The sequence below is a fragment of the Dama dama genome, chromosome 19 (assembly GCF_033118175.1).
Source record: "Dama dama isolate Ldn47 chromosome 19, ASM3311817v1, whole genome shotgun sequence".
Taxonomy (NCBI): domain Eukaryota; kingdom Metazoa; phylum Chordata; class Mammalia; order Artiodactyla; family Cervidae; genus Dama; species Dama dama.
The window spans coordinates 31,698,520-31,723,449 of NC_083699.1; the positions used below are offsets into that span (position 1 = coordinate 31,698,520).

At 37.7% G+C, this 24,930-nt stretch overlaps 1 protein-coding gene across 1 annotated transcript in view; it reads left to right on the forward strand.

Moving 5' to 3' along the window:
* The first annotated feature begins 902 nt into the window (after positions 1–902).
* The window catches only part of PIK3CA (phosphatidylinositol-4,5-bisphosphate 3-kinase catalytic subunit alpha), an 87,181-nt gene continuing 63,153 nt past the window's right edge, over positions 903–24,930 (forward strand). The window contains exon 1 of the mRNA XM_061166621.1: positions 903–1,055. The gene's annotated coding sequence lies outside the window, so the exon portion shown is untranslated. The remainder of the gene's footprint in view (positions 1,056–24,930) is intronic.

Sequence of the window (24,930 nt, forward strand, 5' to 3'; positions counted from 1 at the left end):
TGAAAAAAAGGACATTGCAAAAGGTCTCCCTGAGTGAGTCAAAGTATTGCAGAGGGCTGTGGCAGTGCATTCCTCTTTCGGGATGGGCTACAACTCAACCTTACGTTGGCAAAAGGACGCGAAGCAACGTTTTGTAAAAGGCCTTCTTTCTAGTATCGATATCCATTTCTGGTTAGCCACTGACAGAGGCGGTTAGCCACTACACCCCCTCCCCTCGCCCCTATACGAGAGTAAATCTTATTCCCTCTATGGGCGTAAACGTGAATGGACCCGCTAGCTCCCGATACGCCTTTCTATATCTCAACCCAGCCCTATACAGCTCGTAGAGACACAAAGGCGCATCCCTGCTGCTCGTACGACACTATCCTCCACAGGATGACAAAACAGCCTCACCACTGCAAAAGACAACAGCGTTAAATACCAGCGCGGCAGGAAAAGGAGCCACAAAGCCACTGAAACTTCGGGCACAAAACCAAGGCGCAGGCGCACTGGCACACTGTTACCCGATTTGCCCACTTCCCCCTCCAGGTCTCCGCAGTTCCACTTCCTCTCGTTTGTTCCTCTGCTTCCGGGGCACAGTAGGCTCGGCCCCTCCTCAGCTCTTACCCTCCTCTGCCCGAGGAGGGGGGAGTCGAGGGGGTGGGGAAGAGTTCGTTGTTTGTTTACACGATGTGAGCGGAAAAAGAGACCAATAAAGTTTATTCTGGAAACAAAAGAAAAAAAAAAAAACAGGGGTGACAGAGAAAGGAGACGGGGGCGGGGGCGTGTGGCGGGGGCTAGCTAGGAGAGGCAGCGAGAAGGAGAAAGCGGCAGTTCCGGTGCCGCCGCTGCGGCCGCTGAGGTCTCGGGCTGCTGCCGCCGCGGCCGCTGGGGCTGGGGCCGCCGGCGAGGCAGGGCTCGGGCCCGGCCGGGCAGCTCCGGAGCGGCGGGGGAGAGGGGCCGGGAGGCGGGTGCTGTGCCGCCCGCTCTCCTCTCCCTCGGCGCCGCCGCCGCCGCCGCCCGCGGGGCCGGGACCCGATGCGGTTAGAGCCGCGGAGCCTCGAGGAGCCCCGAGCGTGAGTAGAACGCCGACAGGCCGGGAGCGGGAGCGGTCGGGATGGGGGCCGGGTGGGCGCCGGGGACTCTCGGGCGCGCCCGCCGTCTTGGGCGGGGGCTGCCCGCCGGTCGTTTCTCCCAGCTTTGGCCCGCAGCAGAGTTCGCCTGCGATCCCCGCTCTCCGCCTGCCGCTGGCCTCACCCAGATGCAGAGGCGAGGGCTCGCCGCTCCCTCTTTTCTCCCTCTGGCCGCCGCCTCGCTCCTCGTTTCCTTCCTCTCCCATTTTTGGGGATGGGGCGGCTAGAGACTGAGGAAGTGCGCCCAGGGCCGCCGCCCCGGCCGCGGTGGCTCGGTCCCCCGCGCCCTTGCACATCCACCCGACCCGCGAGCACCGCGGCGTGAGCGATCGCGGGTGCCAGACCGCGAGCTCTTCCTGAGGGGCTGTCACGCCCGAGGACTCCGACCGCGCCAGCCCGGCGACCCTGCGGTTTGCCTCATACTGGGTTTAAATCGCCCGGCTGGGGCTCGGAAGGCTACCGCGGTTCCTCTCCCACCCTTCCTCTCGAAGTTGTTTTTTTCCTTTTAGCCGAGACAATCAAACGTATTGGATCTTTCATTCATAGACCTGAGACATTGTCTCGCAATTGTGTCTTTAGTAAGTCTAATATGTGATGCCTGCTTCATAGCTCCTAAGTGGCTCGGAAAGGTAGGGTAGCGCCCAGAATTGGACTGTGTAAACACCAGACGTTCAGCCAGTGTGTTTTGATCGCGGCTTGAGGGGTTTATTTTAGGATGCTAAAGGAATAGTGGCGATGGTGGCTAGTTACCAGACTTAGAAATCGAAAGCTGTTTTGGCTGACAGTAATTGGGAAGCTGTTTACGTAGTCATAAAGGATAAGGGGAGCGCAATAAGAGGGGCTTCTGTGAAAAGAGCCTGCATGTTCTTTAATGAAGTAGAGTTGTGATTCCGTTTGGTGACGCTTCCTCATTCCAGCACTGCGCCTTTGGGCACATGCAGGACATGGGTTTGCGAGATGATGTTTTGATCGTAGTTTGTGAGGCCTGGGAGAACCCCTTGGAAAACTTGGGTAGGTAAACTTCTGTTAACTCAAGTCATCGGGTAATTACTATGGCCACATTTGAACCACTGTGGGCAATACCGGTCGCATGTTTTCCTGCTCAGAAGCTGGGTTCTCTGGGTATTTGCTTACATTGCACTGTACAAAATTTGTTTATGTACTGGATTGCGTGTTGTTAAAGAAATACCTACAAAATGCTTAAGATACCACGTTACTAATTTAATTTGTGTAAATCACAGCACGTCCTTATCAATGGATCCTAGAAGCAACTGTAGTGTAAGAATTTGTTAATATGTCTGTATTCAAGTTTTAACATTTTTTAAGACTGAATCATTGAATTCTGGTTGACAGCATAGATCTCTATCTAAACATCACATGTTCTGGAAAATTTTAATTATCAGATTAACTGTTCTGCAGTGTCATCAGCCAAAATTATCTGAAGAGGGCCCAGTGAGGGTGTGTAGGGGGGAGGAGGGGTATTTTGTTTGGCTTTCTGAGTTTTCTCATCTCACCTTTTTGGATAAAATTAAATTTCATCCGTAACTTTTTTCAAAAGTTTCTTACAGGTTTTTCCATCATTGTAAAACAGAGTGCTTTCCTATTAAAATCACGAAATAGATGACTGAAAGAAGTGATAGCACATGGTAACAGTCATAGCATCATGGGGGAAATAAAAAGAAAATGAATGAGTATTAACTTAATATTTTATCATTGACTTTATGAATATAAAGTTTGAAAGACATTCCTATCAGTTTTAGTTCAAGAATTAAAAATGAACCACATATAAATGCAGAACAGTGTTTTTATATGTCTAAATGTATATGTCTATATGTTTTTTTCCCTTAATTTTAAGTAAATTAGATATAGCATTAAGGAGATGTCACTAAATACAAATGCTGTAAACCCAAAAATTACTGCGTGAAAGTGTATCTTCTCATGGGCTAGATACATGTGAAAGGAGGACTGTAAAAGAGCAATAGCTTTGCCTGGCTTTGGATGGAACAACCCTTCTTAAAGCAGAGCTTCCTTCCTGTCAGGATAAGATCCTCTCCATCCCAAATAAGTATTGCCTTTAAAAAAAAAGATAAATTTACAAGTAAAATAGTTAAATGATAAGATAGGTCATACATTTCCTAAAAGACTTCTCTTGTTTCCTTTATTGAATTAAGAATTTTTAACATTTACTATTACCATTTAAAAGGCATTTGCTTTGTTGATCTGTTTATTTGAAAAGGGCTAACTTAATCCCGTTTGATCTCTTTAGCAACAAAAATAGCATTAAAAGGATCACTTCTCTATTTTATTATTTAAATATCTTGAATTTCAAGGGAGGGGTGATTCTGTAAATGAAATGTGTTTCTTAAGCATCATAAAAGATTTTATCTCTGAAAATATTTATGATCTTTAAATTTGTGCAAGTTTAGAAGCGTAAATCTTGGGAAATCAAGGTTTATATTAGTATAGTTATTGAGCTGTTTTTTTTTAAGTATGTTTGTCTTGAGCTACAAAACAATCCTGTAGAGAAGGCAGTATTACTGTCTCTGAGAAATGACATTTTAATTTAAGGTCAGGCAAGTATCAGGTGACAGACTCATTGACAAAATGAATGCTTTGTGACTCCTTTCGTTTTGTTATGCTGCCTATAACTTGCTCCAGCCTGCTTTTTTTTTTCCAGCCTGCTTTTTTATGGATAAAGAAACTAGAGTCCATAGATCACCTTTTCCCTTATTTGTAGTAATAAATGGATGTCTTTAATTCCCCTATAACTTAAACAGTGGTTTTTGATCCTGGCCATATACTAGAATCATCTAGTTAGCTTTTTAAAAATATCAGTGCCAGAGTCTCATTCCTGGAGATTCTGGTTTAATTGGTCTGAGATGGAGCCCAGACATCTGTTTAAGTTCCCCAGGTAATTCTAATAGACACGATTGTAGAGCCCTTGCTTTCTAAGACCTGTATGATTTGTCTCTTTTCTTCTAAGTTCATCTCTCCTCTTTCTTCCTACAGCTCCCTTGGCCTTTTCCTGCTTCATGTGCCAGTGCTGTTTGCTTTTCATGAGGCATTTGCACACTCTATACCCCTTGTTTAACTGGCTGACTCCTACTCATTTTTCATATCAATTCCTTTGAAAAGTCTAGTCTGGGTCAGGTGCCTTTACTTCCTGTTCCCATAACATCTTGTGCCCCTACTGTCAGAGCACTGACTCAGTGCATTGGCGATTGCCTATTTATTTGTCTGTATCTTCCACCAAGATGTAATTTTCATGAGAACACTAGGGGTTTTATCTTATATAGTTATGTTCTTATTGCCAAGCACAGCAGCCAGTACATAATAGAGTTATTCACTGAATAAATAAATATATTGACAACAGACTTCTTTACAACATTAATAATTTACAAATGCCTATTGAGTTTTTATACTATATTTGTTCACTAAAAATATACATCCCTAACCTGCCACACATATGTATCTTATTTGGAGATGTTTGGGATGTTCTAAATTACATATAAATTATTTCAAGAGTGACACTCAAACTCCCCCTCAACACACACACACACACACACACACACACAAATAATTAAGCACAGAACTGTGCTAGAAATCAGGAGATGTGAATTCAGATCCTAACCTCACCACAAGAGTGTGTCCTTGGGCAAGTCTCAATCTTTTGGGGCCTCAGTTTCCTTATCTGTAATAGAGGAATTGTACTGAATGCTCTACATGGTACTACTCAGTGCTTTAGCCTTAAAATCCTGTGAGTACTAAAAATACTGACTTTGTAAAATCTGAACCTCCTTGGTTCAAACCCTGGCTTCTATACTTACTGGCAGAGTTACTTTGGACAGATTCCTTGATATGTATAAGGAGAGTAATTACTACTCAACAAAGTTGTTATTGTTTTTGTTTTGTTGAATTAAATGAGTGTAGATCCAGGAAAGTTTTGGCCAGGATCAGATGTCTAAGACATGTTCATTTCCTTTCCCCTTTGAAAGTGTTAGATCTTTTGAGTGGACTTATCTGAAATAAGAAAAAAGACAGTTTATGTAATACATCCTGTTTTCCACTTTGCTGACGGCTAACTTTACAGGTGTGACTAGGGACCAAGAACCACGTGGCTTTTAGTTTCATTTTCTTAGAACCCCATTCCACTGTCAGACACCCAGGTGTTAGTTAACCTGCCTGGGAAATAATTATGCCTTGAAGTTTGAACCATGACAGGAGCTTCCCTGGTAGCACAGTCGGTAAAGAATCTCTCTGTAGTTCAGGAGACCCAGGTTCAATCCCTGGGTGGAGAAGATCCCCTGGAGAAGGAAATGATAAACCACTCCAGTATTCTTGCCTGGAAAAATCCCATGGACAGAGGAGCCTGGCAGGCTATAGTCCATGGGTCCCAAGAGTCAGACACGACTTAGCGACTAAGCCACCACGACAGGATAGCAAGTGTCAAGCTATTTATATATCATAATACATAATATGGAGGAAGGGGGAATCTGAACTGATGACCTTATACCATTGCCAAAGATCAGTAAAATCAGATGACCATTCCAAAAGAATGGAACAGATTAAAACTAAGGATGATTTATAAAAAAGACTCAGAGATTTTGGTGAAATCTCTGTTTGCCAGACCTTAAAATTCAGGGAGTTTTTTTACTTAGTAAATTTTAGTAAAAATTATTTAGTAAATAGTAAATTTATTTAGTAATTTCCAGGAGATACAGGCAGTATACCTCTGGTCAGGACTAATTGTAGAAGATTGTTCTCGATTTCAGATTAGTAGTTACAGGTATCAGTTAGCGAACTGAAGTTTATTTTTATTTGTTGGCCACACCTCAGAGCATGTGGGATCTCAGTACCCCAATCAGGGATCAAACCCACACGCCCTGCAATAGATGGAGTCTTAATCACTAGACCACCAGGGAAGTCCCTTAAGCTTATGTTTAAAGTGAACTTTATTAATTATCTTTTAAGAAATGATACTGTAATAAAAATTAAAAATAGTGGTTAGGAGAAACTGAAGTCTTAAAGGTGTAAAAAAGAAGCATGAGGCAACACACAGTGAAGTCTAAGGATTCGACTTAAAGGCTTGTGGTTTCCGTTGTTCAGAAAGGTTATTCAGCCTTAGATAAACCGATAATTTTTATAGCCACTTATGTTATTCGTATTTAATCCTTTATTAATATGAATCAGTTGATACTGGTTAAGAAATTTTTATATGTTCTCTCTCCCTCTCCTCAACTATACAATTTGGGGAGTTTAATGTTAAAATACTTCAATAAAAAGTTTCTAAGTTTATAGTAAAAGTGGTGGCTTAGAGCTTTTTCTTTAAGTTTAATGTTTCTTATACAGTGAAACTGTTTTTAGTATGGATTATAGTGCTCTGGTTTGGATGGCAGAAAGACCAAATTCCAATTCCAAACTGCTACTTTGTATTTGTCTATAGGGGAAAGGAGGCAGGCCTTATCACATCTTTGCCTCTCTTTAATATGCTACTTGCTAGTAACTCATATAATTAATGAGATAATTTAAGTAATTCCAAGTTCTATACAATTATTTAAAAGAAAATGTATACATACTAATTATTTTAAATTTATACCTAGTACAGGAATAACACACTTCAGCATTTGGTCTGACAATTAAACACTCATCTCTTCCTATCATTTTGCTAGTTAGCTTAATAGTTTATCTAAATTACACTCATTTATAAGAGGTTAAGTTTAAGTATCTTTTAGTATTAATATTAATTGGAATTGTTACAAAGGAATCACTGTGTTAGTGCCAGCATTACCATTTAAAATAAGTGTGGGATTTTTAAAAAGTTAGAAGTTAAGTATTCTTACAGACCATGCTTATCTGGTACGCTTTAGATTTTAAATATTTGTGTAGTGGAAACCAAGGAAGTCAGTGTTGTGATGTAAAAATAGCTGCATTAGGATAGAAACGTTCTGTTCTGATCATAATTCTCTTGCCAAACTCACCAGGATTTAGTAAGATTCTGTAGAGAGATGCATCTTATAAAGCACTATAGAGATTTAAAGCAATATTATGAGGATAATTTTAAGCATAAATTTTTTTTAACAGGAGGAGACTGTGTTCATTCTTGTATCCTAAGCACCTAGCATAGTACCCAAAAGTAGGTGATCAGTAAGTGATATTTTTGCAGTAGAATCATAATTGGGGATCAAAACGTTTATCTTTCTATCAGTTAGTAGCTGTATACTTTATAAACTATCTGAAAATTAATAAATTGCTGTGTGCCAGTGTGGGTTGATCATTTACTGTGTATAGATTCAAATTATAGGAGACGTTTTTCTATAAGTAAATTAGTTGCATATTTCTGTTGATGTTTGTAGACGTTTTTAACAGAGATTGATAGGTTAGCAATAGCTATTTCCTAGAAGAACACTGAATCAGGAGTCTGAGAATCTAGCTTCTGTCTAGCTCTTTGGCCTTAGATCTTGACCTTTTAGCACTCGTTTGATTTCTAGCATTTTAAAAGCCTATTTTTGATTTCAGGGAAGAGTAAGTAAGCCATTCCCTAGAGGGAAGATGGCCTATCTCAGTTTATTGTTATCTTCAGAAGAGAAAATCTCTTTTATCTACCTGTTTATAAATTTGCACGTATTTGAAGGCCCTTCTGTGAAATTCTGTGACAGAAAAAAAAACTGCCATCAGAAAAGAATGGACTGGAAAGATTCTTTTCTTTCTCTCCAAAACTGTCAGGGACTTGGGAGGATCAGACTTAGAGCAGGCGCGTCCTTTTTGGTCACTGGCACTGAGAGCGGTTAACGTTTCTGACAGACACTGAGAACAGGTCATCTGTTGCACTCCAGCTGCCAGGGTTTTGAAGGCTCACAAACCTGTCTCAGCACCCTTAACAGCCATTGGCAATCTTCCTTACTTTAGTTAAAGACTTCTAGGAAAATGTGTCCCATAATTTCCTTTGGTAACCCATCCCACTAGTTGGTTTTCAGAAAATACGTTCTAATCTTAGAAATATAATTCCAGGGGCATAGTAAGGCTCATTTTTCTAGATGTGTCCTCTGTTGTGTGTAAAAATATATGAAATGATGACAAAACTAATTGTCCTTAATCAGGAAACAGTGATGTGCATGCTATTAATTTGTTGTTTCTATAAATGTTCAAATTACTCACTTTCAACTTTTGAATAGGTTTTAAGCAGCAAACTGTTCAGGTAATGAGATATTATGTAGAATTATTTTGATTATGTACTTCATTTTTCAACAAGCCAAGCAGATTTCTGTTGCTCTTCTTTGACAGATCATGCTTTTCCAAGTGCTTTTCTGATGGACTTTCTGCAGGTCTAGACCTGAAAGTACTATTGCATTTTTAAACAGTTGATTGCCTTTAGCCTGAAAGCAGGTGAATTGTGTGTGTTTTGGGTTTTTTCCTTAGGAGGTTAACCTCTTGACAGGTACAAAATCCTTCGAGTTTTCTGCCAAATAAGCTACTATTCTGGAATATAGATTTATGGAACATGTCATCAAGAGTAAATCAGCATTAAAGGGAAAAATTATTGGGAAAAAGATTGAAATTAGGCACTATTGTAAAGTCAATATGAAATCAAACTACATATGAAGCAAAGAAAGGAAAAATTATATTTTCACATTGTCATTTTATACTTATTGTAAAGATTAATAGTAACATCATTTTATTTTCCATATGAAGATTTCCTTAAAATCTAGTGGCTTCTTTTTTTTTTTTTTCTTTTTTTGCAGTTGATACCTGGATAGGCAGCATCTTAAAGTATTTATTTATTTTATTTTATTTTTTTATCTTAAAGTATTTATGAAAGTGATATTTGTATTCTTTTTCTATATACCAATTGTAAAAGTTGGACATGACTTTATCAAAGCAGTTTCTGTACTTGATAATTAACAGTGGTAGTAAAATTCAAAGCAGTTTATAATATTAGTAATGTTACGGTTCAGAGACTGGTAGTTTGGTTTCTCTTCAGTATAAGGGACCAACTTTCAACTTTCTTAGTGATATTGTAGGACTTAAGATTTACTCAAAATCACTGTGAATAATTTTGACTGTTTCTATGCAATGAGAGCCTAAAGCCTTGTGTTGTTCACAGACACTACTAATGTATAGCTAAATGATCTACCAATGTGCAATGACTAAAGCACAGCTAAATGTGTCGTGTGATGGTGTTTTGTTGAGTTTAAATATCAGATACGTAAGTCTGTTGAGTACATTCCTCTTGCAGATAATATTTTTCCCCAGTCAAAATGGGGTCAAGTAGCCTTAACAACTGTACAGAATATTTAATGTCAGAACAGTCTTAGAAAATCCATAAAATATGGTCAATGTGTGTAGGCTTCTTTAATTTTTCTTTTCCTAAATATATGTCACAATGGCTAAAAGCATGTGCTCTGAAGCCAGACTATCAAAATTACGAGTTTTGTAATTAAGAGCAAAATTATTTACCTGTCTAGGTTAAGTATTCTGTTGTTTTCACCAAGTTGTGTCTGACTCTTTGCAACTTCATGGACTGCAGCATGCCAGGCCTCTCTGGGTCAATACATAATTCCTTATTTGTAGAAGAGGGATAATTACAGTACCTACATCATAATATTATAATGAAGGTTAAATGCCAAATACATGAAAGCATTTAGAACAATGCCTAGTACATAGTAAGCACTCAGCAAATATCTGTATGCTACTTGAGAGCACTATAACCATGTCATGTTCATTGGTTCATTTTGGGGCTTTAACATTTTGTAATGAATTGAATCCTGTCCATTTTGAGAATTTACTAATGGATCCTATCTCTGAAGAATGAATGATCAGGTTCGTGTCTAACAAACTTCTTGACATTACTGCTTGCTTTTTGTTCTATTACAGTTTTTTAAAGTTTCATACTCACTCAGAATTTGAATTCTATTTCATACCTAAGAGAAGTTAGCATATAGAGATTTAGCGTGATTGGAATGGGAGATTTGTGGACAGAAAGGAATTAAGTAAATGGATGTACATTTTTCACATCTAATCTGAGCTTCCTATGGATTAATTTTCCCTGTCCATTCTTAGAATCTCAGAATCCCCAACAGATATCTTTTTTCCTTTTTTATTGAAGTATGACTGATTTACAATATTAAATTAGTTTCAGGTGAACAACATAGAAATTCAATGTTTTTCTAGATTACACCCCATTTAAAGTTTTTATAAAATATTGGCTATCTTCATAGGCTGAACAGTATGTCCTTATAGCCTATTTATTTTATATTTTTTAATTTGTAGCTCTTGACTTCCTACCCCTATATTTCTCCTCCACTTCCCTCTTCCCCACTGGTAGCCACTAGTTCTCACTATTCGTGAATGTGTTTCTGTTCTGTTATATTCTGACATTTATTTTTTAGATTCCATGTGTAAGTGATAACATACAATATTTATCTTTCTCTTTCTGACTTATTTCACCAAGCATAATACTCTTGAGGTCCATCCATGTTGTTGCAGATGGCAAAATTTCATTCTTTCTATGGCTGAATAATATTCCATTGTATGCATACATACCACATCTTCATCCATTCATCTGTTGGTAGACACTTAAGTTGCTTCCATCTCTTGGCAGTTATAAATAATGCTTGTATGACCCTGATGGCTCATTGCAGAATCCACCTGCAATGCAGGAGACACAGGAGATATGGGTTCAATCCCTGCATCGGGAAGATCTCCTGGAGGAGGGAAATGACAACGCACTCCAGTATTCTTGCCTGAAAAGTCCCATGGACAGAGGATACTGGCAGGCTACAGTCCAAGGGGTCGCAAAGAGTCAGATGTGACTGAGTGACTAAGCATGCAATATTCATGAACATTAGGGTATGTGTATATTTTTGAATTATAGTTTTGTTTTCTTTGGATATATACCCAGGAGAAAAGGAATTGCTGGATCATATAGCAATTCTATTTTTAGTTTTTTGAGAAATCTCCATTACTGTTTTCCACAGTGGCTGCACCAATTAACAGTCCCACCAACAGTGTACAAAGGTTCCCTTTATTCCACATTTGCACAAACATTTGTTATTTGTGGTGTTTTTGATGATAGCCATTCTCACAGGTGTGAGGTAATATCTCAGTTGTGGTTTTAATTTGCATTTCTCTAATGCTTAACAAGCTTGAGCATCTTTCTGTGTGCCTGTTGGCTGTCTGTGTGTCATCTTTGAGAAAATGTCTGTTCTGGTCTTGTGCACACTTATTAATTCGGTTGTTTGGTTTTGGGGTTTTTTTTTTTTTTTTTTTTGGTGTTGAGTTGTATGAGCTCTTTATATGTTTTGGATATTACCCCTTATCGGTCATATCATTTGCAGATATTTTCTCCTATTCTTTAGGTTGTCTTTTTGTTTTGTTGATGGTTTGTTTTGCTATGCAAAAGCTTTTAAGCTTAATTAGGTTTCACTCACTTTTGCTTTTGTTTCCTTTGACTTAGGAGACAGATCCGGAAAACACTATTACAATTTATGTCAGAGACCGTTCTGCCTATGTGTTCTTCTAGGAGTTTTATGTTTTCCAGTCTTACAGTTAGGTCTTTAATTCATCTTAAGTTTATTTTTGCTTATTGTGTGAGAAAATGTTCTAATTTCATTCTTTCGCTGTTCATTTTTCCCAGCACCACTTATTGAAGAGACTGTCTTTTCTCTGTTCTATATTCTTGCCTCCTTTGTTGTAGATTAATTAACCATAGGTGCATGAATTTATTTCTGGGCTCTTTATTTTCTTTTCATGAATCTGTTTTTGTGCCAATACCTTGGTGATTTGATAACTGTAACTTTGTAGTGTAATCTTAAGTCAGGGAATGTGATAACTCCAGTTCTGTTCTTTTTTCTCAGGGTGGCATTGGTTATTTTGGATCTTCTGTGGTTCAGTATAAATTTTAAGATTGTTTGTTCTAGTTCTGTAGGTGTCTTGGACAGGAATTGCATTAAACCTGTAGATTGCTTTCGGTAGTATGGATATTTTAACAACAGTAATTCTTCTAGTCCATGAACACAGGATTTTTTCTTCAGTATCCTTCATCAGTGTTTTATAGTTTTCAGAATATAGGTCTTTCATCTCCTTGGTTAAGTATATTTCTTGATACTTTATTCTTTTTGATGTGATTTTAAATGAAGTTGTTTTCTTACTTTATAGTAGCTCATTATTAGTGTATTAAAAAAGCAGTCAACTCATATAAACTAATCTCGTACCTGCAACTTTACTGAATTCATGTTCTAATAATCTTTGTGTAGAAAGTTTAGGGTTTTCTATATACAGTATCATATCATCTACAAATAATGAGTTTTACTTCTTTCCTTGGCTTCTACTTCTTTCTCTTGTCTGATTTCTGTGGCTAGGACTTCCAGTACTGTGTTAAATAGAAGTGGGAGAGTGGGCGTCCTTGTCTTGCTCCTGGTTTTAGAGGAAAAGCTTAAAGCTTTTCACCAATGAGTATGATATTTGCTGTGGGTTTATCTTGCTGCTGCTGCTGCTGTTTTGTCACTAAGTCGTGTCCAGTTCTTTGTGATCTCATGGACTGTAGCTTGCCAGGCAAGGATACTGGGGTAGGTTGGCATTTCCTTCTCCATGGGATCTTCCCAAACCAGGGATCAAACCCATGTCTGCTGCTTGGCAAGTGGATCCTTTACAACTGAACCACCTGGGAAGCCCTGGGTTTGTCGTAGATGGCCTTTATTATGTTGAGATACGCTCCCACTATACCAACTTTGCTGAGTTTTTATCGTGAATGGATGTCGAATTTTGTTAGATGCTTTTTCTCCATCTACTGAGATGATCATGTGGTTTTATCCTTTCTTTTGTTAATGTGAGGTATCACATTGATTTGCAGATATTAGTTATCCTTGCGTTCCCTGGAATAAAATGCATTTGATCATGGTATATGATCCTTTGATATATTTGTGAATTCTGTTTGCTAATATTTTGTCAAGGATTTTTGCATCTCTATTCATCAGAGATATTGACCTGTAATTTTCTTTTTTTGCAATACTATTTGTTTTGGTTTCAGGGTAATGGTGGCCTCATAGAATGAATTTGAGAGTGTTCCCTCCTCTTTAATTTTTTTGGAATAGTTTGAGAAGTATGCATACTAGCTCTTCTTTATATAATTGATATAATTCCTCTGAAGCCCACTGGTCCTGGACTTTTGTTTGCCCCCCCAGCAACCATCTTAATAGCACTTTACCATGGGACTTCCTGGTGTTCAGTAGTAAAGAATTTGCCTGCCAGTGCAGGAGACGTGGGTTTGATCTCTGGGTCAGGAAGATGCCCTGGAGAAGAAAATGGCAGCCCACTCCGGTGGTTTTGCCTGGGAAATTCCATGGACAGAGGAGTCTGGCAGGCTGCAGTCCGTGGAGTCGCAAACAGTCGGACACAGCTTAGCAAATAAACAACAAATTGAAGCAGTAATTGTTTCATGCTACTGGGTATTTCCTTTCCCTGTCTGTCTTCATGCGCTAGATGGTGATTGTGTCATACTGTCACATAGCTGTTGTCTTACATGGCTTTTGTAGAATTCTCACATCATGTTTTAAAGCTTCTCCATTATACTTGCTGTGAAGTCTTAATGAATACAGATTTAACTCTTGTGAATCATTCTCTTCATTACCTAGTTTATACTGACTGGACATTGTGTAAATCTTACAAGTCATGTACATGAAAATAAGGAAAGCAGTCATGTGTTCTGAATATTTTCATCAGTTTATCTCTTAAGTCTTTGCCTTAATCACTAAGGTAACTAGTTACCTGGCATCATGGATGGAAGTTTATGTGGCATCACCTACCTGGTTTCAGTACCATGGTTGGCACCTTACATAAATGAGACTGTTAGTTAGTATTTATGTTTTTGGTAACTCTGTGTGAATTTGTTTTCTTACCTCTTAGCTTTTAACAGTTTTCACTAGACTGCTCTTGATGGTCATACAAGGTAATTTATTTTTCTCAAGTTGATGATCCCATAGTCTCTCTCTCATATAACAGGAAAATAATAGTAGTAAAACCCACACACTTTAAAAAACTTCATATATTATTGTAATTAATTTATATGGAGATTGCTTTAGAAAGTGTCTATCATTTTTGGCATAATTGTTCAACATTTTTCATTATTACTTGTTCATAAAGAATTGTTAGCATACTCCCAAGCATTTTTTATGCATGTAAAACTGTGTAGAATTTTGTGTCTTTGGGGAGGGGGGAATGATACGCGTAATGAAAAGTTAAGAAAAAAATGGCAGTGGACTGCCCTTGTACTGACAAAGAATTAATTGACATTCTGTGGGAGAAAATTTCCTTGATTTTCCAAATGTACCTATTAATATATAAATTTTTTGAGTTACCTCAAACCCAGCAGCAGCAAACTTTAATATCATGAATCTGGGAAAGGGGAATGTTACTGACTTTATGCATGTTATCTCCCTTAATCTTCACAGTAGCACTTCAATACACATCCTCTCTTTGTTTCACAGGTTAGGAAACTGAAGTTCTACATCTAATCAGTACAGTGGAGTTGCATCACGTTCAATTTATAAGAATTCAGTTATACATATTAATACTCACCCAAAAGTAAAAGCATGATGAAAGCAATCATTTAAATATTATAATCACAGTCCACTACTGAGCTTTTGCTTGAAGTAGACATGAAATTAAAGATGTGAATTTGCTGTTACCTCAAACTGGTTTCAGTGTGTAGGTATGGACTCACTGTGTTGAATGTGTTTCTGTTATTCAGACATATGTGATGTTCATGCAGTATGGCCTCTAATACCAGTTCTCTAGTGCAGAACTAGAGAAACAGCAATATGTTCCAGTGTTGAAAGAGAAACTGTTGTTTTAGACTTGCTGAGCAATTGTGTTGATTTCTAAGGTGGCCTATAGACATGACCACAAAAAACTATCGTCTCTCTGGTTACATGCATGGACATGCGGAAATCCACACCATTTTAAATACTAGATATGTTTTATATATTCTGTATGTAATTTTGTGTTCTAAATTGATTATATACTAATATATTATTATCTTTGCACAAAACATATTTTTGTACAAGGTGGTATACAAAAAACATCCATTGTAATTTATGGGGGATTTAAGAGACTTTTTTTCAGGAAAATGTTGACTCTGTAAATCCACAGACTATGTATGTGATGTTTGCCGCTATACACCCAGGACCTAGCATGTTACCAAGTACAAGGTTTATTGAATAAATGGAGAAAAAAATGTTTAATCATTCAGCAACTTACGTTTTTTTAAATACAAATATACATACGGTGATCACATTTTCTCAGCCCAGATTTTGAAGGCACTTTAGAAAAATCTGCTTTATCCCCCAGATGGATTAGTCTTAAATCATATTAGAACAATAAGAAAATAGAATATTAGAAATTACAACTATCTCACAACATCTGGTCCTAATATGACCACTAAACTTACTGTTATTTATGTTTCTTTCCTTTCTCCCATCTGTTCTTTTATATGCATATGAATTTGCTGAAGGAAGTACAGCCATATTAGACAGAATTTATTTTATGAAAACCTAAATGGGTTTCTGCTCTTTCACCTAGAAAAATGGAAAGACCAGAGGATAGAAAATATAAATAAGGTAACAAATCTATGTGTTATTCTTACCTCCTTATGTAATATTTATTCCCTTTGTACAACCCCTTCGTGAATTCCCATCTGGTTTGTGAAGGGAAGAACTTCCTCTTAGTCCCTTGAAAGAGCTGAGCTGCCAGATATTATTCTTTTTAGCTGGTCCAGAAGACATGTCTCCTGGGCCATGAAGACATGATCTCTTTCTTACATTGGCAGGGGAGGAAAGGCTTGATACAGTGAAATAGGACATTTTCTTGTAATTCTAGATCAGAACCAGAATACCTAACCTGCCTGCTAACTGCGTGACATTGAATAAGCCACTAATGTTTCATAAGCCTGAAAAGTTGATGCTGTGTGGCTAGTGACTGAAAGAGATGTTTTCAGGGTGGTACTGTGTTCCAGACAGAGAAGGAAATGGCAACCCACTCCAGTACTCTTGCCTGGAAAATTCCATGGATGGAGGAGCCTGGTAGGCTGCAGTCCATGGGGTCACGAAGAGTTGGACACGACTGAGCGACTTCCCTTTCTTTCTATAGTTTCTTTTGGAGAAAGAAATGGCAGCCCACTCCAGTGTTCTTGCCAGAAGAATCCATGGACGGAGGGGCCTGGTGGGCTGTGGTCTATGGGGTTGCAAAGAGTCAGACACGACTAAGCAACTAACACACACACACACACTGTGTTCCAGAAGTGAGCTTATGCAAACAAACTTTAAGGATGTAGAAGTAGCTCAGTCATGTCCGACTCTTTGCAGTCCCATAGACTGTTGCCTACCAGGCTCCTCCGTCCAAGTGGGTTTCCATTTCCTTCTCCAGGGGATCTTCCCGACCCAGGGATCAAACCTGGGTCTCCTGCATTGCAGGCAGACATTTGAGCCACCAGGGAAGCCCCAGGGATGTAGAACTCAAATGAAATAGCAACTCTAAATAAAATAGGAGAGAAAATAAGTCAACAATATATTAAGTCTATTTTATGATTACCAAATAGAAATTATTCTAAAAATGCAGAGGTGGCTTAATACGAAATTTTATAATTCATAGATCAATAAATCCAATAAGGGAAGTAAAGATCATATCAATAAATATGGAAAAGTAATTTCCTTTTGTTTCTTTAAAAACCAGGAACAAAGAGAAATTTTAACAAACTATATCAAACTGAAAGCTGAAATAATGGTTAATGGTGAAACACTATAGAAGTAACCATTTTTTAAAATTTGGAAACCCATTATCACTATATTATTATATAACATTGTTCTGGAAGTTCTGACTAATACAGTAAGACTTGAAATAGAAACAAGAGGAGTAAATACTAAAAAAGAAGCCACACAGTCCAATTTTCAGTATGATGTAGTTGCATTGTAGGCAAACTAATTGAGAAATTACTAGACTTAATAACAAAAGAATATAGAGTAACTAGATTTAAGACAAATAGTTTAAAATTAGTGGTTCTCCTTTATGGTAGCAATAATTGTTTAGAAAATATATTTAATATAAAAGAGCATTTTAACAATATACAGAAGAGGGTTAAATTATGTTCATAAGAAGTATATGAACTCATATGAAGAAGCCTAAAAATGAATGAAATATAGATAGAGTATGGGTACAAGAGACTAAACAGGTAAAATGAAATAAATTCTAAGTGAAAAATGAAGTACAATGTCAGAGAGCTAATCCTATCACCCTATTAGATACGAAAATATACTATAAAATGCTAATAATAAGTCAAGGACTTGGATAGTGGTATAATCATTGATAGTAAAGTTGGTAAAGGAAATAAAGATCCCAGAAACAGACATTCTGAATGTAAAAAGGAAGTTCAGAAATCAATAGAAAAAGGAAGATATTCAATAACTGTTTTTGAGAGCATTAAATAGTTAGAAAAACAAAATCAATTTGATCTTTATCTCATCTTCTATAACTGACTAAATTCTGGATTAATTGAACGGTTAAGTGAAATAAATATTTTTATGCCAAGATCTTAATGACCCAAATAACCACGATGGTGTGATCACTCATCTAGAGCCAGACATCCTGGAGTGTGAAGTCAAGTGGGCTGTAGGAAGCATCGCTACACACAAAGCTAGTGGAGGTGATGGAATTCCAGTTGAGCTATTTCAAATCCTAAAAGATGATGCTGTGAAAGTGCTGCACTCAATATGCCAGCAAATTTGGAAAACTCAGCAGTGGCCACAAGACTGGAAAAGGTCAGTTTTCGTTCCAATCCCAAAGAAAGGCAATGCCAAAAAATGTTCAAACTACCACACAAATGCACTCATCTCACACGCTAGCAGAGTAATGCTCAAAATTCTCCAAGCCAGGCTTCAACAGTATGTGAACCGTGAATTTCCAGATGGTCAAGCTGGTTAACCTTAGAAAAGGCAGAGGAACCAGAGATCAAATTGCCAACATCCGTTGGATCATCGAAAAAACAAGAGAGTTCCAGAAAAAGATCTACTTCGTCTTTATTGACCATGCCAAAGCCTTTGACTGTGTGGCTCACCACAAACTGTGGAAAATTCTTCAAGAGATGGGAATACTAGACCACCTGACCTGCCTCCTGAGAAATCTGTATGTAGGTCAAGAGGCAACAGTTAGAACTGGACATGGACAATAGACTGGTTCATAATTGGGAAAGAAGTACATTAGGGCTGTATGTATATGTCACCCTCCTTATTTAACTTCTGTGAAAAGTACATCATGCAAAATGCTAAGGCTGGATGAATCACAAGCTGGAATCAAGATTGCCAAGAGTAATGTCAGTAACCTCAGATTTGCTGATGACGCCACCCTTATGGCAGAAAATGGAGAGGAACTAAAGAGCCTTTTGATGAAGAGAATGAAAAAGCTGGCTTAAAATTCAGCATTCAGAAAACTCAGATCATGGCATCTGGTCCCATCACTTCATGGCAAATAGATGGGGAAACAATGCAGATAGTGACAAACTTTTATTTTCTTGTGCTTCAAAATCACTGCTGATGGTGATTGCAGCCATGAAATTAAAAGACACTTGCTCCTTGGAAGAAAAGCTGTGACAAACCTAGACAGCATGTTAAAAAGCAGAGACATTACTTTGCCAACTGAGGTCTGTATAGTCAAAGCTATGGCTATCCCAGTAGTCATGTATGGAAGTGAGAGTAGCATCATAAAAAAGGCTGAGTGTCAGAGAATTGATGCTTTCGAACTGTGGTGTTGGAGAACACTCAAGAGTCCCTGAACTGCACGGAGATCAAACCAGTTTCAGTCCTGAATATTCATTGGAAGGACTGATGCTGAAACTGAAGCTCCGATACTTTGACCACCTGATGCAAAGAGCCAACTCATTGGAAAAGACCCTGATGCTGGGAAAGATCGAAGGCAGGAGGAGAAGGGGACGACAGAGGATGGATGAGATGGCTGGATAGTATCACCAATTCAATGGACATGAGTTTGAGCAAATTCCAGAAGGTGGACAGGGAAGCCTGGCGTGCTGCAGTCCATGGGATCACAGAGTCGGACACCACTGAGCGACTGAACAACAATAACAAATCTCATTTAAGAAAGATATTTATCTGGGTGGGGAAGTAACTTCCAAACATACAAGAATGAGAGACTCTCAAAGAGAAAGTTTATTACATTTGACTCTCATGTAAAACATTGGCATTTATTCTGTCTTTATCTCCCACCCCCCGTCCTATTCCACTTCCCAATACAAACAAACAAACTAAAAGATGTGCAAACTAGAATTCGAAATTTGCAAAAATGTAATGTTACAGATGTTTAAATTTTAAGGTATTCATACAAATACTTTCAAAAACACCAAGATCCATATAAATGAATGAGAAAAGAACTTGAGAAAACAGGTTTGTTTACTAAAGAGAAAATAAAAACATATGGGAAAATTTTTTTCCCAGAAAGATAAAGAAGTGAAACTGTAAGATACAGTGATATATTTTTACTTTTTGAATTAGCAAGAAGTTTCTTCAAACAACGTTGCTGGTGAAGGTGCTGGGAAATGTGCTTGCTCTTGTATTTCTGTTGGCAGCCTAAATTGATTCAACCCTTTCTGAAAGGAAGTCAGCGATTTTTTTTTCCATTAAAATTAACATACCTTTTGATCCCTTAATTCCATTTGTGGCATTATGACAGTAATGTCAATTTTAAAACAGTTGAAGTATTCAAGTAAGCTGTGCTATACCTTCCAAAGAAATAGGCAGTAAGAAGAAGACTGTTGTTCATGAAGAATTTACAGTAATTTGAAGGAACATTTTCAAAGTGGGGAAAAAGGCAAGATACAAAATTATTAGGCAGTTTGAGCACAACTATATAAGCCATGAAGTGAACTACAAAATATGCATATTAAAAAATCTGTAAGAGATTGCATTGAGAAATGGTAATGATGGTTGTCTCAGGTGCATTTTTCACTGTTTTGTTTTCCTCCTTGGTTCATGTACCACTGTATTTTACATGGATACAGAGTGCAGTCCCATGGTCTTAACAGACATTTCAGTCAGTATTTAAGTGAATGAATATCTCTAATACGCATGGGTTACTTTTACTTTGACAGAAACATGAATACAATCCACATCTAAGTTAAGGAGAATGTGGAAAGTGTTTTAGAAAGGAACTTGGTTCTATTTTGTGTGATCCTTTTCTGTTAATAACATCACTACTGCCCAAATTAGGAATTTCTATTCATTTTGGACTCTTATCGATAATCTCTGACCTGTTAAATCCAACTGATCACCAAAATCTTGAATTTTTTTTTAGAAATGCCTCTTGGTTTCATCTCCATCTGTTCTCATAGTCACTGCCTTAGTTTAGTCCTTTCCTTTACCACTGAAGTCTTCCAACAAGTCTCTCCACTTTACTACTCCTCTTTTACCACACTGCTGCCAGAATTATCAGACATGTAAATAATCAGCAGAATTCTGTGTATGTGGTATAAGATAGTTGTATGGGGGAAAAGCAGGGGAGATTAACACTGTCAAATACACCATAAAATACAAAATTGATCTGCTTAAAACTTACTCCTTGTGACCTACATTGTTGCTTCTCAAACTTTAGGTGTATTAGAATCACCAGGGGGAACTTGTTAAAATATGAATTACCCAAGCTTAGAAATTCTAGTTAGATGGTTCTTTGGGCCTGGGAACATGCTTTTTAACAAGGCTTCCTGCTCTTGAGCCTCATCCATGTGATCCCAAGAACTAGATACTGAGGAACACTGACCTTAAAGGGCTCTCTTATTCATTTACTATAATTCTCACAATTTGGCAGCAGCACACTTTTCTGTACATTTTCTACACTATCCCTCATGAACACCTTGCAGTCTAGCCATCTAGAACTGCCTCAGGGTCACCTAGGCCCTTCTGGACTCCCGTGCTGGTGCTCACACTGTTTCTGCTGCTCAGAGCCTCTTTTGCTACGGCTACTCCTGCCCAGTAACTTGTTGACCTGGCACACTCTCTTCAGCTTCTCCATGAAGTATTCCTGGCCTCAACTCTCCTAGACAGAGGAGAGCTCTCCCTTCTTTATAGCCTCTACGTAGGGCTTCCCAGGTGATGCAGTGGTAAAGAATCCACCTGCCAGTGAAGGAGACACAAGAGACATGAGTTCAGTCCCTGGGTTGGGAATATCCCCTGGAGTAAGAAATCACCCCACTCCAGTATTTTTGCCTGGGAATCTCCTGGACAGAGGCGCCTGGGGGGCTGCAGTCCAAAGAGTCAGACACAAGTGAGCACATTGCAACACACACATACTAAGTTGTGCTTACTTATCTATGTATCTGTCTTCCCCAATACACTGTGAGCCTCTTGAGGTCAGAGATGTCATTTTACTTACCTTATACCTTTAGCATAAGCCTGGCACATAATTGCTTAATAAATGTTTGTAATATCGATAACAGCTCAATAAAGAAAGCAGGGAAGGAGTGGTTAGTCCCGTTTTTCAGTGAGGAAGATGAGGTCTTAAAAAGTTAAGTATTTGCTTATAATTATGCAGCTTGTAAGTACCATAGACTTGAGATTTGCCCCTAAGATACCTGGCTGCTTTTCTGGTTTTAGTCTACAGGAAAGGTAGACAGACTATCACTGTAAAATTACACACACACACACACACACACACACACACACACACACACACACACAGCCTTTTAAGCATTTTTTTCCTGTTTATGTATTTGTCATGTTTTGGGGGGCGTGTTTTAATAAACTTTTTTATCATATTCATGATTTATAAATATATATTCCTCTAGGGCAAGAACTGATTACTGGATATTAAGCTGTTATTGCTTGGTGTTACCCTCTGCTTTGTGATGCTATTTGTATCCCTTTCAGAAAAGATAATATAGTACCTAGTGGGGTATCCACAAATACTTGTGTAATTAAATTCAGCGAACACTTATGTACTTACCATTTATTCTGCAGTAATTAAGACAAAAATTACATATAAAAATATATATACACACATGTATATTACATATATGAATATTCAAGTGGTTTTGCATTGTGTTTTTTTCAAGTTCAATTTCCAGAGTTTGGTTGTGTTCAGTGTTGGTACTTCAGTCTTGATGTGTTGATGGAAATCAACGACCAGCTGCAAAGTTCAGATCCAGTGTGCCATAGAATACATCTAGCTACGGCTTAAACCAAATGTTAGCAATGAAATATTTAGTAGCAACTGTTCTTTTAAAAGAAACATTTTAGATAATTAGAGTCATCTTGTAATATCCTTGCACCCAGCTGTCAGCTTTTTACTTTTTCTGCCAATATTTCTGGAACTAAAATCAAGAAAATGGAAATTAGGGTACCACACTTTGAAGTACACTAAACACTTGACAAACTGTTACATCTTATAAAGATTTCCAAGTAGAGTTCTTCAGTCAGTGTCTCAAAAGATTTTGTAAAAAGCAAATATCTAAATTAACCTCCAATATTAAGCTGAAATACATTAGTAAATATTAGCATTTGAGAAATTGAACAGTTCCCTTTCTTAATAGTCACTGGACATGGAGATTATTAAATTTGAGCATTTAATTTTAAAAATTTCCTGTTACTGTTAATTTTTAACAGTAACCGTATTTAATCAGCATCTCACTATCCTTTTGTTCTCCCTTTCTTTAGCTTTTGTTGTTTCTGCTTTTAATACAGTCAAATGTCCATTTTCCATCGCATCAACTTTTAATAATATTCCTGATATCCCACTGTTATTCAGTGATAATAGTACCCTATCTTTCCTTTAAATTCTTGTCCCACCTTCCCTAACACAGTATATCTGCAGCTACTTAGTAACTTTTATAGTCTATTCTATGACCATACTTAAAACTTCTTATGTTTTGACTCTAGGTAGATTGTAATAGCTGATATTAGTAGTATTTACATTAATTTGCATGCGTGCTAAGTCACTTCAGTCATGTCTGACTCTTTGCAACCCTATGGACTGTAGCCCACTGGGCTTATCTATCCATAGGATTCGCCAGGCAAGAATACTGGAATGGGCTGCCATTCTCTTCTCAGAGGATCTTCCTGACTCAGGAATCAAACCCCAGTTTCTTTATCTCTCCTGCATTGGCAGGCAGATTCTCTACCACTTGCACCACCTGGTATGATTATATAAAAATGTTTCACTCTACAGCCAAATAATAGATTTTTTTATACGTTCAATATCATGAACCACACAAAGAATATCCTTAGTACTTAGATCACCTGGTTACTCTTTTTATACGTGCCACAGGTTGCTCAAAATTGTGCTGTTTTCCTTCATATTTTGAGCCTCATTTTATTATACATTTTTGTTGTTTTTTTCCTCCCTAAAGTTTCAGATTGCCTTTTATTTCCTATTGTGAAAATAAGCATGTATATTCTTCAACATGCCATTAATGCTTTATGACGCCTCATTTCTTTTATCTGCTGTTTAAAAGCTGTGAGATTCTTTTTTCTGAATACTTTTTACTTTGGCCACATAGATTTCATTCTAGTTTGGGCTTATTACTATCTATGATTGGTGTAAAACTTTTCCTGGGATTGCTTTTTCTTAATATAAATAAGATTATTTATGTGATTCAGCCTCTACGTCAGTTCTATCATCTCTAGCATGTATCTTCCTCTTTTTTGGCCTCCATTTTTCGTTGGCTTGAGTAATAACTCATGTGCTTTAGGACTGGGTCATGGGAGGTAAAATCCATGGAAATACTTGATATTTTCTTTACATATGATAATTTGCTGGGTATAAAATTCCTGGTCAGAACATTTTCCAACAGATTTTAATTGCTGCCTAGTTTTCACTCCCTCTTTCCCTCCACTCCACAAACCTTAGTAAAATAGTAATAGAAAGCAGTTCCTTGATATATTAAATAGTAGCTATCCCAAGCCAGAAGCTTCACGCAGGCTTAATTACAAAGGATTCACATTCTATTCATGTTATGAATAACATAAAGAACAATCAGCTATTTTCTCACTTTTTTTGTATTGGTATACAATACTGGTACAGTTAAATGAGGGAAAGGAGACAAGTATGATAAAAGAGGATGTAAATTATTATTTGCAAATTTTACTTTCTGTATTCGTTTCTGTCCTAACCACCCACTCGTATCCTGCTTTCCAAAGTGTAGCCATTGTTAGTAACGTGATTAATTTTAAGGGGGAAATAGGAAGGAATACAGGAATATATATTTATGTAAGATACTTTTTAAGCCAGAGTTTTAGTCTTATTAGTATAGAATTATAATCAACATTTTCTTGTTCAAATATCTTCTGAGTTTGTCATTGTATTCCCCTTTAAATTTTTAATTTTCATCATCAAAATAAATGTATCCTCTAGTAATGACAGTGTGAGGAGGTTGGGTGATTCTCCTTTGTCACAAAAACAAGTGTAAGAATGCTGAAGTAACTATATTAATATCACCCAGTATATTTTAAAGCAAAGAATAATACTAGAGATAAATTATAAAGGAATGAACATAGCAGGGAAATGTGAAATTCTAAATACACGTGCACTTACAACAGAGACACAAAATACATGAAGTAACACTGCCAGAATTGAAAGTAGAAATAGGCAGTTAAACATTTAGAGTTGCAATTTTCTGTATTCTTCTTTCAACAATTGGTAGAATAAGTAGACAGAAAAGCAGGATATAGAAGACTTGAGTAAGGCAGTCAACCAGTTTGACCTGACATCTGCAGAATACCATACCCAACAGCACATTCCAAGTGCATTTGAAACATTCATCAGGATGAGCCAT